The sequence below is a fragment of the Apium graveolens genome, chromosome 2 (assembly GCF_009905375.1).
Source record: "Apium graveolens cultivar Ventura chromosome 2, ASM990537v1, whole genome shotgun sequence".
Classification (NCBI taxonomy): Eukaryota; Viridiplantae; Streptophyta; class Magnoliopsida; order Apiales; family Apiaceae; genus Apium; species Apium graveolens.
The window spans coordinates 263,882,105-263,897,144 of record NC_133648.1 but is presented as its reverse complement, the minus strand read 5'-3'; the positions used below and the strand labels follow the sequence as shown (position 1 = coordinate 263,897,144).

At 37.3% G+C, this 15,040-nt stretch overlaps 1 non-coding gene across 1 annotated transcript; it reads left to right on the top strand.

The window, feature by feature from the left end:
• Nucleotides 1–5,067: 5,067 nt before the first annotated feature.
• On the top strand, nt 5,068–5,174 carry LOC141710048 (small nucleolar RNA R71). The gene has a single exon (XR_012570589.1). It is a non-coding gene; the product is annotated as a small nucleolar RNA R71 (small nucleolar RNA).
• The last annotated feature ends 9,866 nt before the right edge of the window (nt 5,175–15,040 follow it).

Below are 15,040 nucleotides of genomic sequence, written 5' to 3'. Positions count from 1 at the left end.
AAGCCTACTATACTCCGCTTCAGCCTCGAGAGTAGGGAACCTCGGCCTTACACCACCCACACTTAAAGAATCGGTGGTGCAGCTGCTTACTTGTGTTCTTTGTCTCTTGGGTGCCATTAGAATTGAGTAAAGAGAATAAGAGTTGTTTTTGAGAGAGAATTTGTAAAGTGGTGAAGAAGTTTGTGTATGAGGTATATGTATATATAGGTGGTGAAAAGAGAATTATATATGGAATAGAAGTGGGATTTAATTATGGGAATAATGGGTGTAACGGGTTTGATTTGGAGAGGGAAATTTATGATGTGGGGGAGTAAAATTCGGTTGGGAATTGATTTTGTAGCAAAAATCCCGATTTTTCCCCTTAAAACTGCCTTTTATTTTTTTTCTGAGTCGGGATCTCGGCGCGGCCGCGCGCTAGGACAGCGCGGGTGCGCGCTACTTCTGCCAAACCGGCGCGGGCGCGCGCTGGAACTGCATGGGTGCGCCGTGTTTCTGTGTTTTTAGCGCGGCCGTGCACTAGGACAGCGCAGGCGCGCCAGGCTTCTGTAGTCAATCCTGAATTATTTTTCATTTTTTTCATTTTTGTGATTTTCTCTTTTCTTCTTGCTTCCTCTACATACTAATGTACAACAAACTTGGGTTGCCTCCCAAGAAGCGATTGCTTTACGTAGTTAGCTTGACGTAGAACTCGAGATCAAACGGACAATAAAACGGCACTAACCACCTCGTGGTGTGCCGTATCACCATAATAATGCTTCAACCTCTAACCATTTACCTTGAATGCTTGGCCCAGATCATTCTCAAAAATTTCCACCGCTCCATGTAAAAACACAGTTTTGATTATGAAGGGGCCTGGCCACATTGACTTCAATTTTCCAGGAAAAAGACGGAGACGAGAGTTGAACAAAATTATTGCCCCGACATAAATGATTTGAGCACTAGACCCCGATCATGCCACCTCTTGACTTTCTCCTTGTACATTTTGTTGTTCTCATGAGGTTGAATTCGAAATTCGTCGAGCTCATTCAATTGAAGCATCCTATTTTTTCCAGATGCATCCAAATCCAGATTCAATTTCTTCAAAGCCCAATACGCTTTATGCTCCAGCTCCACCGACAAATGACACCCCTTACCATAAACCAACTGATACGGTGACATCCCTAGCGGAGTCTTGTATGCTATTCCATACGCCCAAATAGCTTCATCAAGCTTCAAAGACCAATCCTTCCTCGATGGACACACAACTTTCTCTAAAATATGCTTGGTCTCCCTGTTAGATACCTCGGCTTGACCATTCATTTGAGGATGATAAGCTGTATCAATGCGATGATTCACATTATACCTTTGCATTATAGTAGTAAACCTGCTTGCAGAATATGAGCTTCTGTCTTTTCTCCACCATAATGTCCTCCATAAGCCGTTGAGTGGCAATCTCGTAAGATCCCCCCCTCCGTTTCTCTGTAAAGAATACATCTCCTGATGATTTGGTCAGCTCCTTGTCAAAAAAGAAACGGCTCATCCCACATATACCACTTCACTTCATGTAGAAACTTCTTCCTTTGAGCATAAGATAAGTCGGGAGGCATGATATTACTCACAATATAGTTCACAATGTCTGCAAACCATGATTCTTCTTCTTGCACTCCAAAAAGCTGCTCGCCGGGAAAAGATTCATTTATCAATGTCTTATCCAATGAAGTAGCATTAAGATTCTCTAAACGCGAGAGATGATCAACGACTTGATTTTCCGTCCCCTTCCTGTCCTTGATCTCCAGTTCAAATTCTTGAAGAAAAAGAACTCATCTAATCAATCTAGGCTTCGAGTCCTTCTTTGAAACGAGATAATGAATTGCAGCGTGATCAGTGAAAACTGTCACCTTAGTCCCAAGTAGATAAAATCGAAATTTCTCAAAACCATAGACAATAGCTAAAAGTTCTTTCTCTGTAGTAGTATAATTCAGTTGAGCACCATTTAGGGTCTTTCTAGCATAGTAGACCACATGAAATATGTTGTTCTTCCTCTGCCCAAGAATTGCTCCAACTGCATAGTCACTTGCATCGCACATCATCTCAGAAGGTTCATTCCAATCAGGTGCAGTTATGACAGGTGTTGTGATTAAACTCTTTTTCAATATTTCAAAAGCTACAAGGCACTCATCATCAAACTTGAAAGGGACATCTTTCTCTAGAAAACTGCACAATGGCTTTGAAATCTTAGAGAAATCTTTGATGAAACGCCTATAGAAACCCGCATGACCGAGAAAACTGTGAATTCCCTTAATAGAATTAGGAGGAGGAAGATTTTCAATGACCCCTACCTTGGCCTTGTCCACCTCAAGACCTTTACTAGAAACCTTGTGCCCAAGAATAATGCCCTATCGCACCATAAAGTGACATTTCTCCCAACTGAGAACCAAATTGGTCTCAACACACCTCTTAAGAACATGTCCAAGATTTTGCAATCATTCATCAAAAGAATCCCCAAATACAGAGAAGTCGTCCATGAACACCTCCACATTCTGGCCAATCATATCGGAAAAGATGGCCATCATACATCTCTAAAATATGGCTGGTGCACCACACAGATCAAAAGAAACTCGTCTGAAGGCGAAAGTACCAAATGGACAAGTGAAGGTAGTATTCTCCTGATCTTCTAGAGTGATACAAATCTGATTATAACCCGAATAGCCATCCATAAGATAATAGTACTCATGACCAGCCAATCTATCAAGCATCTGGCCAATGAAGGGCAAAGGGAAGTGATCCTTCCTAGTGGCATTGTTCACCTTCCTGTAGTCCATGCAAACTCTCCACCCCGTGACTGTTCTTGTAGAAATAAGCTCATTCTTCTCATTTGCTACCACAGTAATTCCACCTTTCTTTGGCACACATTGAACCGGGCTTACCCATGAACTGTCAGAAATAGGATAGATGATCCGTGCATCTAGCCACTTAAGAATTTCCTTCTTCACTACTTCCTTAATGATCAGATTAAGTCTTCTTTGCTACTCAACCGTAGGCTTGCTACCTTCCTCTAGCAGAATTCTATGCATGAAATAAGAAAGGCTGGTTCCCTTGATATCTGCTATAGTCCAACCAATTGCCGATTTGAACTCTCTTAGAAGCCTCAAGAGCTTTTCCTCGTCACTACCTGAAAGGTCAGATGCAATAAAAACAGGCAAAGTAGATGCATCACCTAAAAATTCATATCTCAAATGCTCAGGTAAAGGCTTAAGCTCAAGAGTGGGAGCTTCCTCAATAGATGACTTGAGGCGTTTAGGAGCTTTGTTCAATTCCTCCATTCCAAGAGATTCAAAAGGCATATCAATCTTCCTCTTCCAGGGAGAAGCATTCAAATATTGTAATTGTTCTTCACCTTCGTCATCTTCACTATCTGAATTTCCTAATAAGGCTTTTTCTAAGGCATCGGACCTTAGCAATTGATCAAGTTCTGAAGTAACTACGGAATCGACCAACTCCAACTTTAAGCACTCCTTATTTTCCGTAGGAAATTTCATAACATTGAAAACATTAAAAGTCATATCTTGATCCAGCACCCGCATTGTCAGCTCACCCTTCTACATATCTATCAAGGTTCGGCCGATCGCCAAGAAAGGTCTTCCCAAGATTAAGGGAATCTTCTTATCCTCCTCAAAATCAAGAATGACGAAATCAGCAGGGAAGATGAGTTTATCAACCTTGACCAAGACATCCTCCACAATTCCTCGTGGATATGTAATAGAACGGTCAGCCAATTGCAAAGTCATGTAAGTTAGTTTTGGATCAGGTAAGTCCAACTTCTTGAAGATTGACAAAGGCATTACATTGATGCTAGCTCCCAAGTCACATAAGCATCTGTCGAAAGACACTTTTCCAATAGTACACAGAATAGTGAAGCTTCCTGGATCTTTAAGCTTTGGAGGCAACTTCTGTTGCAATACATCACTGCATTCCTCCGTGAGAGCGACTATCTCTAAATCATCTAGCTTCACTTTCTGAGAGAGAATACCTTTCATAAACTTTGCATAACTAGGCATCTACTCAAGAGCCTCAGCGAAAGGTATATTGATATGAAGTTTCTTGAACACCTCCAGAAACATCTCAAATTGCTTGTCCAGCTTTTTCTTCTGCAGCCGCTTAGGAAAATATGGTGGATGATAGATCTGTTTCTCCCCTGTATTACCCTCAGGAGGAGTGTGCTCAACAGTAGTCTTCATTGGTTCCACTTCTACTTCCTGCTGCTCTACTTATTTCTCAGCCCCAACTTCTTTAGTCAATGCTTGAGTTTATTCGGGATTCGCAACCTTTCCAGACCTCAAAGTGATTTCCTTTACCTGCTCCTTAGCTTCTTTCCTTCCTGGCACTTCAGTGTCACTAGGTAGTGTACCAGGATGATGATTTAGCAAGGTATTGGCAATTTGCCCAATCTGATTTTCCAAGGTCTTGATAGAAACTACTTGACTCTTGCACATAAGCTTCAACTCCTCTAATTCAGACTTTTCATTAGCTTGTTGTAGCTGAACTTGCTGACTTGGTTCATATGGCGGTTGCTGAAAACCAGGAGGGTTGTAGTGCTTAGCTGGATACTGCTGATAAAGCTATTGAACCGCATTTTGAACATTGCTCCAACTGAAATTAGGATGATTACGGTTGTTGGGATGATAAGTGGCTGGCATAGGCTACTGCGAGCACTGAAAGTTGCTCACGAAATGAGCTGATTCACTAGAAATTACGCACTGATCAGTCTCATGGGCACCAACATAAAGCTCACAGACACTAGCGATTTGATTAACCCCATGATTAGCCAAAGTGTCCACCATCATCGTCAAAGCCTTAAGTTGGGCAGCTATAAAAGTTGCTGCATCTAACTCCAGAATTCCTGCTACTTTTCCATGAGTTAGTCTCTGGGAAGGATTCTGGTACTCATTAGCAGCCATCAGTTTAATCAATTCATAAGTTTCATCGTAGCTCTTAGCCCAGAAAGCTCCTCCTGATGCTGCATCGAACATGGGTCTAGAAGTAGCACCGAATCTATTGTAGAAACAGTTAATAATCATCCAATCAGGCATGCCATGGTGTGGGCACTTCCTTAGCATCTCCTTATATCGATCCCAAGCCTCACACAGAGATTCTCCAGTTTGTTGAGCAAACAGAGTAAGAGCATTCCTGATTGCAGCAGTCTTCACCATAGGGAAGAATTTAGTGAGAAACTTTTGAGCAAGATCTTCCCAAGTGGTGATAGACCCTGTTGGTAGATAATGTAACCATCACTTAGCTTTGTCCCTCAGAGAGAATGGGAAGAGTCGTAGCTTGATAGCATCTTCAGTCACATCATTAAACTTGAACATGTCACAGATCTCGATGAAATCCCTGATGTGCATGTTGGGGTCTTTAGTAGGAGAACTCCCAAACTGAACTGAGTTCAGTATCATCTGAATCGTGCTTGACTTGATCTCAAAAGTGTTAGCCCTGATGGTTGGCCTGATGATGCTTGACTGAATTTCATTGATCTTAGGCTGAGAATAGTCCATCAAAGCCTTAAGATTTTCTGCCTGATCTCCCATCCCTACTAAAACTGGTTCCTCGACTTTCTCTTCTTCTTCTACCTTCTTTTCTTCTTCAAAAAACTTCCTTTTAAACCACCACAACTTCTTCCTCAACTTTATCCAGTGTTCTCTTATGAGTACGCGAACGCGTATGCATACACCCTCGCTAGAGTACCTGAAATAAGACAAGGAACAGATAAGTAACAATGTCCGAGTCAATGAAATTTAACGACCACTGATGGAAAATACATAAACTAAAAATTAACACCGCAGTCCCCGGCAGCGGCGCCAAAAACTTGTTAGTCGCTAAACACGCAATAAATTACACGTAAGTATACGAGTTCGCAAGTAATATAAGATATAAATCAGATACGTTCCCACAGAGACTGGCTTCGGTTAACTAATTAATTTATGCACTTAAGCAACAATGTATGGTTATTATTCAATGCTAAGACGATAACAAATTGAGGTTGTTTATAACTAAGAATTAAACTAACAATTATAACTAAGAGAATAAAATTGATTGAATTAATATATATGACAAACATGGGATTGTAACTTCATTAATACTTCATTCAATAGCCTTTTCGTTCTTAATCTTAGCATGTAATGGTGATGACACTAATCAGACAACACGAAACTGATAAACGCCAACTTTCCTTGCACGAATACCATACTATCAGACATCCACAAAAGAGATAGAAGCTAAATAGATACCAATTATATTGAGACCCTATATGTCTATAGAATTTGACAACATAACGGTTTAAGCATAAGTTATCTATCTTGATTACGCAGGGCAAGTAAGATGGTTAAAATTACCTATGAATCATGCATAACAAATACATGAACCTATGCTAGCATGGCAAGTTCTAAATCCTTAAATTCATTATCGCTTCATTAAGAATTAACACACTATCTTATAAGTTCACGATGCTCATAAGACGAATACGCACAACTAATACTAGGTTATCATACAATCACCATACACTAAGACATCAAAACAAATTAGCTAAAAAAATCCATAAATAAATCGGCTAGAACCCCACGGTAATGATTAGCCCATAATCAGACTCATCATCAACGTGGGTTCCCATGAAAGCATGGTATAAAAATGTAGTCTTTATAACGAATAATAAACAAAGTTAACACAAGAGTATAAGTTCAACAAAATAAGAAACAAGCATCCAAGATTACAGCTTAAAACAAAGATTCATAAGAATAAACTAGATTGTCTTCGCCCCTTGTTGAATTGTGATATAGCTCTCTTGCCGTCTTCTCCTTAGCTCTGATATGTCTCTGACTTGATTATATATGAAAAATGACCTAAAGTTGTTTATATAGCAGCCCCATGCAATTCAGAAGTCCTCCAATTGTAATTATAATAGAATCAGGATTTTTTGAATTCGCACTGGTGCGGCCACGCGCTATCACAGCGCGGGCACGCTGCCTTTCTGTCATCCTGACGCGGACGCGCGCTTGACCAGTGTGGGCGCGCCGTACCTCTGGAAAAACTTCAGATTTATGATTTTCTTTGCTGCTTCGAGTCGGCTTCCCACGAGCTTTTATTCCAACACCACCTTGACACAAATTTAGCACCAAAATAATGCTAATTCACCTGATTACCTAGATAATGCCTGAAATTCAAAAACACTAGAAAACACGTTAAAACACTTAATAACTTGAGTACAAACACATCAATTCAAAGCTTAATAGAGCATTATAAAATGTCATAATTGCCACTCAACAGTGAATCCACATTTGTTGGAGATACATCATTCTGAATTTGAGATGATGCAGTAACTGAGTCTTGTACTTCAGTTGGCACTGTGTGTGCACCCTATGACTCCCCCATTGGTTTTTATTTCTTCTTTTTGATATAAGTTTGGGTTTTGTCTGTGTCCCTTCCCATTTTTGTATATGTTCTGGGTTGAGAGCTTGTTTCAATAGTTACATCCTTTTGGGAGGATGTAACTAGCAATGAGCTAATTTCCTTATTAAGCACTACAGTCTGTTGGGAGACGATAGTCTGGTTGGTTTGGGTCACACATACCTTACCCTCCTTATCCTTGGGGATTCTTGATTATCACCCCTTCAATTCCCATCTGACTACCCTGACCACTCCCTTCAAGTGAAGTAGTAGTTGTTACAACTGCTATTTTTTGGGAGCCAACAGAGGTTCGCTTCTTAGACTTCAATTTAGATTTAGATTTTATCGCTTGGGTAGGCATCTGTTTGGTCACTGTCACAGATGCCATTGCCATAGTTGAAGTTAAAGAAGTAATGGGTGGAGAAGAGATTGGAGTAAAAGTAGTTACCTCAGTTACCTGTTGTGCCTTAAAGATTGGAAGATAGTTGAGGGGCACTCCATTGTTGAGGTTGTTCCTTCTTAGATCTGCAAGTACTCTCTTTTCTTGGACCCAACAATCAAGCTTGTTATTTGGGTTCTCAATTTCAAGGTTCTCAAAAAAAAGTTAGCTAACATCATAAAGAATCTATCATAATATATGTTCTTTGACCTTTTCTTACTATCTCCTAATTTATACCCTAATTCCGTCATGACAGAGTTACTAAAGTTAAAGTACTTGTCATTCAAAAGCATGTATAGCATGTTAACCATAGAATAAGTAAATGCATCAAAATTGCTAATTTTACCGGAAAATACTTTGATAAAAGAATCACAAAGAAAGCTCCATTCTTTTCTAAGATCCATTATCCTAACTTCACCCAAATTGGTGAGAATGAGAGACTAACCCATAGACCTAAGCATGGTGCTCACATCTGTCTCCGTGTATGGAACAGTAGTGTTATTTTTAGGAAAATGAAAGCATGCTTGTATTTTATCACAATTAATACAGTAATCATTACCTTTTAGAGAAGAAGCAATGGTTTTATCTTTTGATTTGTACACCGCCGTGGTCCAGATTTGTTCCACAACTTCACAATAGATTAGTGGAGACTCAAGCATAGCATATCTTAGTTTACAGTTTCAAATGAAGTCCATCATCTGGTGATAGTCCTCCGAAGCAGCAATTTTCTTGTCCATTATTGCCACGAAGTTGTTCTTCTCATAGACAAATCTAGATTGAGACATAATCTGAACTACGGGTGCCATTGTTGTGATTAGAAAGCAGTTACAGAGAAAGGGGGTTTATGGAGATGAAGAGAGTAAAAGTTGCTAAGTAATTCAGAGGGAGATAAAAGTAAAATACAGAAATGAATTGGGCTTTTATACTAACTCTAAAAAAAATAAAAAATAAAAATAAAAAAACTAAAGTATCCAATAAAAATTTTCCAAAAATAACCATATAAAGATAAAGCAGACTGTAGAAATTCCAAAATTATCCATCGATATATACATACACACTGTAAGTAAAGTCGACGGTTAGGGTTTGGAATTAACGGCAAAGATTGAATCAACTCAACGGATCGGATACATGATGTGACTTTATCCGTTGAAAGATAAGGTACCCAGAAACATTTTGACTTTCAAAGGATAATCCTTATCCGTTGAATGCTATCAGTATTTACCTTTAGCAAATCCTGATTTCGGTGTCAGGATCTGACAGCTGGCAAATCCTGATTTTTATCTTTAATAAAGTCAAAATTATTTCTGGCTGCTTTACAAATTGCTTAGATATCATAATAACTTAGGAATAATTAAGCATACTTAACTCACTTAGCAACCTAGTGAAGGTTGATTCATCAAGTGGCTTGGTAAAGATGTCTGCAAGTTGCTGCTCACTTGGAACAAAATGAAGTTCCACTGTACCATTCATAACATGTTCTCTGATGAAGTGGTACTTGATGTCTATGTGCTTTGTCCTCAAGTGCTGCACAGGATTTTCAGTAATCGCAATAGCACTTGTGTTGTCATAGAAAATTGGCGTCTTGTCCATATGTAAACCATAATCCAACAGTTGATTCTTCATCCACAAAATTTGTGCAGAATAACCAGCAGCAATATATTCAGCTTCAGCTGTAAAAGTAGAAATTGAGTTATGTTTCTTACTGAACCAGGACACAAGCTTGTTTCCTAGAAACTGACAGGTTCATGTAGTACTTTTTAGTCTTTTTTTACAACCTGCATAATCTGCATATGAATAACCAATTAGATCAAAACCAGAATCTCTAGGATACCAAATGCCAAGTTTTGGTGTTCCTTCGAGATATCTGAAAATTATCTTAATAGCTACTAAATGAGATTCTCTAGGATTAGCCTGAAATCTAGCAAAAAGATAAGTAGCAAATATTATATCTGGCCTACTAGCTGTTAAAAATAAAAGTGATCCAACCTTGCCTCTATAACTTGAAATGTTCACATACTTTTCAGTAGTGTTCAATTCAAGCTTAGTAGCAGTGGTCATGGGAGTTTTTATATATGTGCAATCCATTAAGTCAAACTTCTTTAAAAGATCATGATTATATTTGGTTTGACTAATAAATATTCCATCACTAACTTGCTTAACTTGTAAACCAAGAAAGTAAGTTAGTTCTCCCATCATGCTCATTTCATACTTACTTTACATCAGTTTGGAAAACTTCTTACAAAGTTTCTCATCTGTATAGCCAAATATAATATCATCTACACAAATCTGAACAAGTATACTAGAGCCATTAATATTTCTAAAGAAAAGAATTTTGTCAATAGTACCTCTTGTGAAATGATTTTCTAAAAGGAATTTTGACAAAGTATCATACCAGGCTCTAGGTGCTTGCTTCAATCCATAAAGTGCTTTCAAAAGATAGTAGACATAATCTAGAAAGTTGGGCTCTTCAAAACCAGGAGGCTGACTTACATAGACTTCCTCCTTCAAATCTCCATTCAGAAATGCACTTTTGACATCCATTTGATAGACTTTGAAATTGTCATGGGCTGCATAGGCTAGAAAGATTTTGATGGCCTCAAGTCTTGCAACAGGAGCAAAAGTCTCATCAAAATCTATTCCTTCTTGTTGGCAGTAACCCTTGGCAACCAATCTAGATTTGTTCCTGACGACTATGCCATTTTTATCCATCTTGTTTCTGAATACCTATTTGGTGTCAATAGAATTCTTGCCTTTAGGTTTGGGTACCAGCTTCCATACTTTATTTCTTTCAAATTGGTTTAGCTCATCTTGCATGGATAAAATCCAACCAGGATCAAAAAAATCTTCTTCTACCTTCTTTGGCTCTTCTTGAGACAGAAAATTGTTGTATAGACATTCTTCTTGAGTGGCTTTCCTTATTTCCACTCTTGAAGATGCATCACCAATAATTAGTTCAAATGGGTGATCTCTAGTCCATTTCCTTTATTGTGGTAGATTAGCTCTAGATGAAAAGGCCTCAAAGTTGTCTTGATGTGTGAATGAGTTTTGATTATAAGAAAATCCCCCTGAGTTTGTTGATCTTTGACTTGAAGTTGGGGTCCTTTCTGTGTGTGATCTATAATGACTTTCAATGGATATTGAGTTTTGCCTTTCCACGGATGATGCAGTTTGTCTTTCAACGGATGATGTACCTTGTCTTTCGACGGATATTGAATTATGTGTTTCATTTATTGCTGACTTTTCTGTATTTTTCTTAGAAATTATTTCTTGATCACGTTCATCAACACTATCATCACAGTTCATCTCAACATTGTCAAATTTGAGACTTTCATGGAAATCTTCATCTTGCAGTCCTTCAATCTTCTTATCATCAAACACAACATGTATAGATTCCATAACAATGTTGGTTCTAAGATTGTAAGCATATCCAACAAAGATACCTTCATCTGCCTTGGCATCAAACTTTCCATGTTGCTCAGTTTGATTCCTTAGTATATAACATTTACAGCCAAAAACATGAAGAAAGTTCAGTGTTGGCTTTCTGTTCTTTAACAATTGATAAGGAGTCATGCATTTTTGCTTGATTGACCAAAGAGATATTCTGAGTGTAGCATGCAGTATTTACAGCTTCTACCAAAAAATAAGTTGGTAACCTTGATTCCTCCAGCATAGTTCTTGCAGCTTCAATAAGAGATACATTCTTCCCTTCCACCACTCCATTTTATTTTGGAGACTTTGCTGCTGAGAACTCATGCATGATTCCATTTTCTTTACAAAACAACCTCATTACAGAATTCTTGAACTCAGTTCCATTTTCACTCCTAATTCTTTTAACCTTGAGATATGAATGATTGTTGACTTGCCTTATATGATTGGTAATGATTTCATTAGCTTCATCTTTAGATTTAAGGAATTATGTCCAAGTGAACTTTGAGAAATCATCCACAATCACTAGGGAATATCTGTTCTTTGAGATTGACAACACATTAACTGGTCCAAATAAGTCCATGTGCAATAGTTGCAGTGGTTCTTCAATTGTAGATTCAATCTTCCTTTTGAATGATGCCTTGATCTGTTTTTTTTCTGACAAGCATTGTGGCGCCCTCCAAACCCGGGGCAGAGGTTTGGGGTCCACAACATATACTCAATATATAAACCTGTATAGAAAATATTATTTGCAATGACCCTGCTTTACATAACCACGGATCGCAACAGGTTAAAGTATGAAAACAAGTCATAACCTTAACTTTTATTACAACGCACCAAATTCCCAACTAATTAAATTTACAACTGATATGAAATTATTCTTACAACCTTACTATCTCACTATTGCAATAAGCTTCTGCTAGCTCGATCAATCATAATCTGGAATCCTAGCTCGAACATTGAACTGGGAAACCTCGCTATCAATCGTATCCTTCTTAACTGTAGAATATATAAAAAAATTCACAAAAGTGAGCTAACTAGCTCAGCAAGTCATATTATCAATAACTGAGGTTAAACAATAATAAACGAGGTGATTCAAAGGAATCAAGTTTCTTGTTAAACAACCGATAAAATTGGATATTCATTTAAAGTTTTTAAAACCAAGGTTAGGCTGCTGATCAGTCACGCGCTAACCCCGAGCAAAGCACACAGCACTGCTCTAACTACTGGATCCAAGGCACACATTGGCCTAACTTGACCATCGATATGGTCTGACCACGAATCTGGTCCACACAAAGAAAACTATCCAATTCTAAAGCATTTCAATATGATCAACAATAGAGTTCAATAAAAACAGATCATAATTAATAACAATAAAATATTTGTAAAAGAGCATGGTAAAAATTCATGGTTACCGGAAGGGTATGTCAAAGTACATAAAAGAAGTGGCCTCCAGTCGGTAGGATTATCGGATATTAGATGAATAGTGTTTTTACAAGGTTTTAGTACTTTGATATCACAAGGTATGGTTGAGTATAAGTTTCTGTATGTGTAAACAATTCTGTTCCAGTGTTTGGTATATATGATGGATATATATTTGTGGAGTAGTATCTTATTTGTGTGGTTTAGTATCTGGTAAATCAACAAGAAATGGTTTACAAAGAATAAGGCTTACGACTCAAAGATCAAATGATATGGCTCAGGATCAAGGCTGAAGGATTCAAAGTATTTACAGTATAAAACAGAGCTATTTTGGGTATTAACAGTATGCCACAAGAGCATTTAGAAATATTTGCATTATATCTCGAGAAAGGTTTAGAAATACTTGCCTTATCATAATCGATTTCAACTTCACTTGTACTTGTCTAATGACTTCATTCAACAATCACTCATCTGCTTCTCCTATGCCTCGCTTCTATCCTCTGATTACTTGCTGTATTTTCTACATGTCAATTCTTATTTTCTGATCACCTGCTTCTCTTTCCTACGCCTTACTTACTCTGCTAGGCATCATAAGTCTCTATCAATATTTAACTCATATGATTCTATTCGACATACACTTCTATCTACCCTTCGTTTCACCCAAATCCGATTAACGGATTGAAAGTTACGCTACAAACAAGTAAACACCGAACATATAGAACGACAGTCAACCAACATGTCACATATAACACATAACACGTTAAATAATCAATGACATATCATTTATAAAGGAGTCTCGGGTCGTAAACAGGCTTTCAGGTATTTAAAATGATTTTTAAAACATTTTTCGGAATTAAAACGGGTCGTTGGATTAATTTCGGAATATTAAACAGGGTTCGGTTGGCCAATTCTGGCTTCAAAATAATTTTATAATAATTATCGAGCCTTGAAAATAATTTAGAATAATATTTTAAAGCTCGAAACTATTTTTCAGAATTTTTAAATCATTTTTAAATAATTAAATCTAATTAAATAATTAATTAAAATCAATTAATAATTAATTAAATCAATTAATCAATTAATTTTCGAATTAATTGACCAATTAATCAATTAAAAATTAACTGAAATTTTATAACTAATTAATTTAGATTTGTTTTTAAATTAAAAATAATTTTTGGAATTAAAATAATAATTTTCAGAATTTTTAGAAATTAAAAACAAATTTTGGAAATGAATTTATAAAAGAAATCTTATTTTTAAAAGTTTTTGAAACAGAAATCCAATTTCTGCAAAGCTGGGAAACCTTGGGGGGCTAAACTGTAAAAACAGAAGTTAGAAATTCATTTTACATAATTTTGGATCAAAACCGGGTCAAACTGGGTCGGAACTCCGGGTCACCAAGAACAGAAACGAGTCGCGAAGAACCCAGTTTCCGGTGACCGGAATACGGCTCCGGTGAGCCCCGATTCAGGTGAAAACAGAATGGTTTGACACGATTCAAATGGGGTTTTCATTCTCAACCATCTCAGGAGTTCAAATCAGTTAACAAATGGACCAAACGACATCTGGAAACGAAAATCCGGCCAAAACACGAAGAACTCCGACGAGAACTTCAAAATACAACTCCGAGCTTATCAGAAATCGTTTGTGACATATGAATATATGATTCGATTGCAAATTTGATAAGTAATACGATGCACCCAGCAAGATCGACTGAAAACCCCTAACCAAGATTCCCCCAAATCGAATTGAAAACATTCAAACCATATAAACCCTAATTCCTTCAATCAGAGAATTAAACTTAAAATTGAACATGTTATTCAACTCCAAATCAAGAGTACAATATACCAAAATCATCAGGAAGAAAAGATCTCTAATATGCAAGCATCAAATCATACAAACAATCTTCCGTACAAAAATTCATCATTTAATTATCAAGAAATTCGAATATAAATAATTAAATAGAAAATCACCTGATGTTTCTGGGTTGAAATTGATGGAAGATTTGGATTCTAGATTTCAGTAGCTTCGTTTTGAGTATATGCACGCCAAAATCGGATATCGATAACGCCTCCGAATTTGTGTTTGATTACGAAGAACATAATATAATTATAGTATTTTCTCTGTAGAAATTCTGTAAATACTGTTTGCAAATGATTTCCGGTACAAAATAAAATACGGTAGAGGCTATTTATAATTATGGGAAATTAGTATCCCATTGGATCATTCCGGATATAAAACGGTACGTTTATTTATAAAAACTGATCCAAACGGTATCGGTTTTCGAGATAATTATCCAAATTAGTACAATTTGTACTGCGGTCTTGGTCTCAGCGC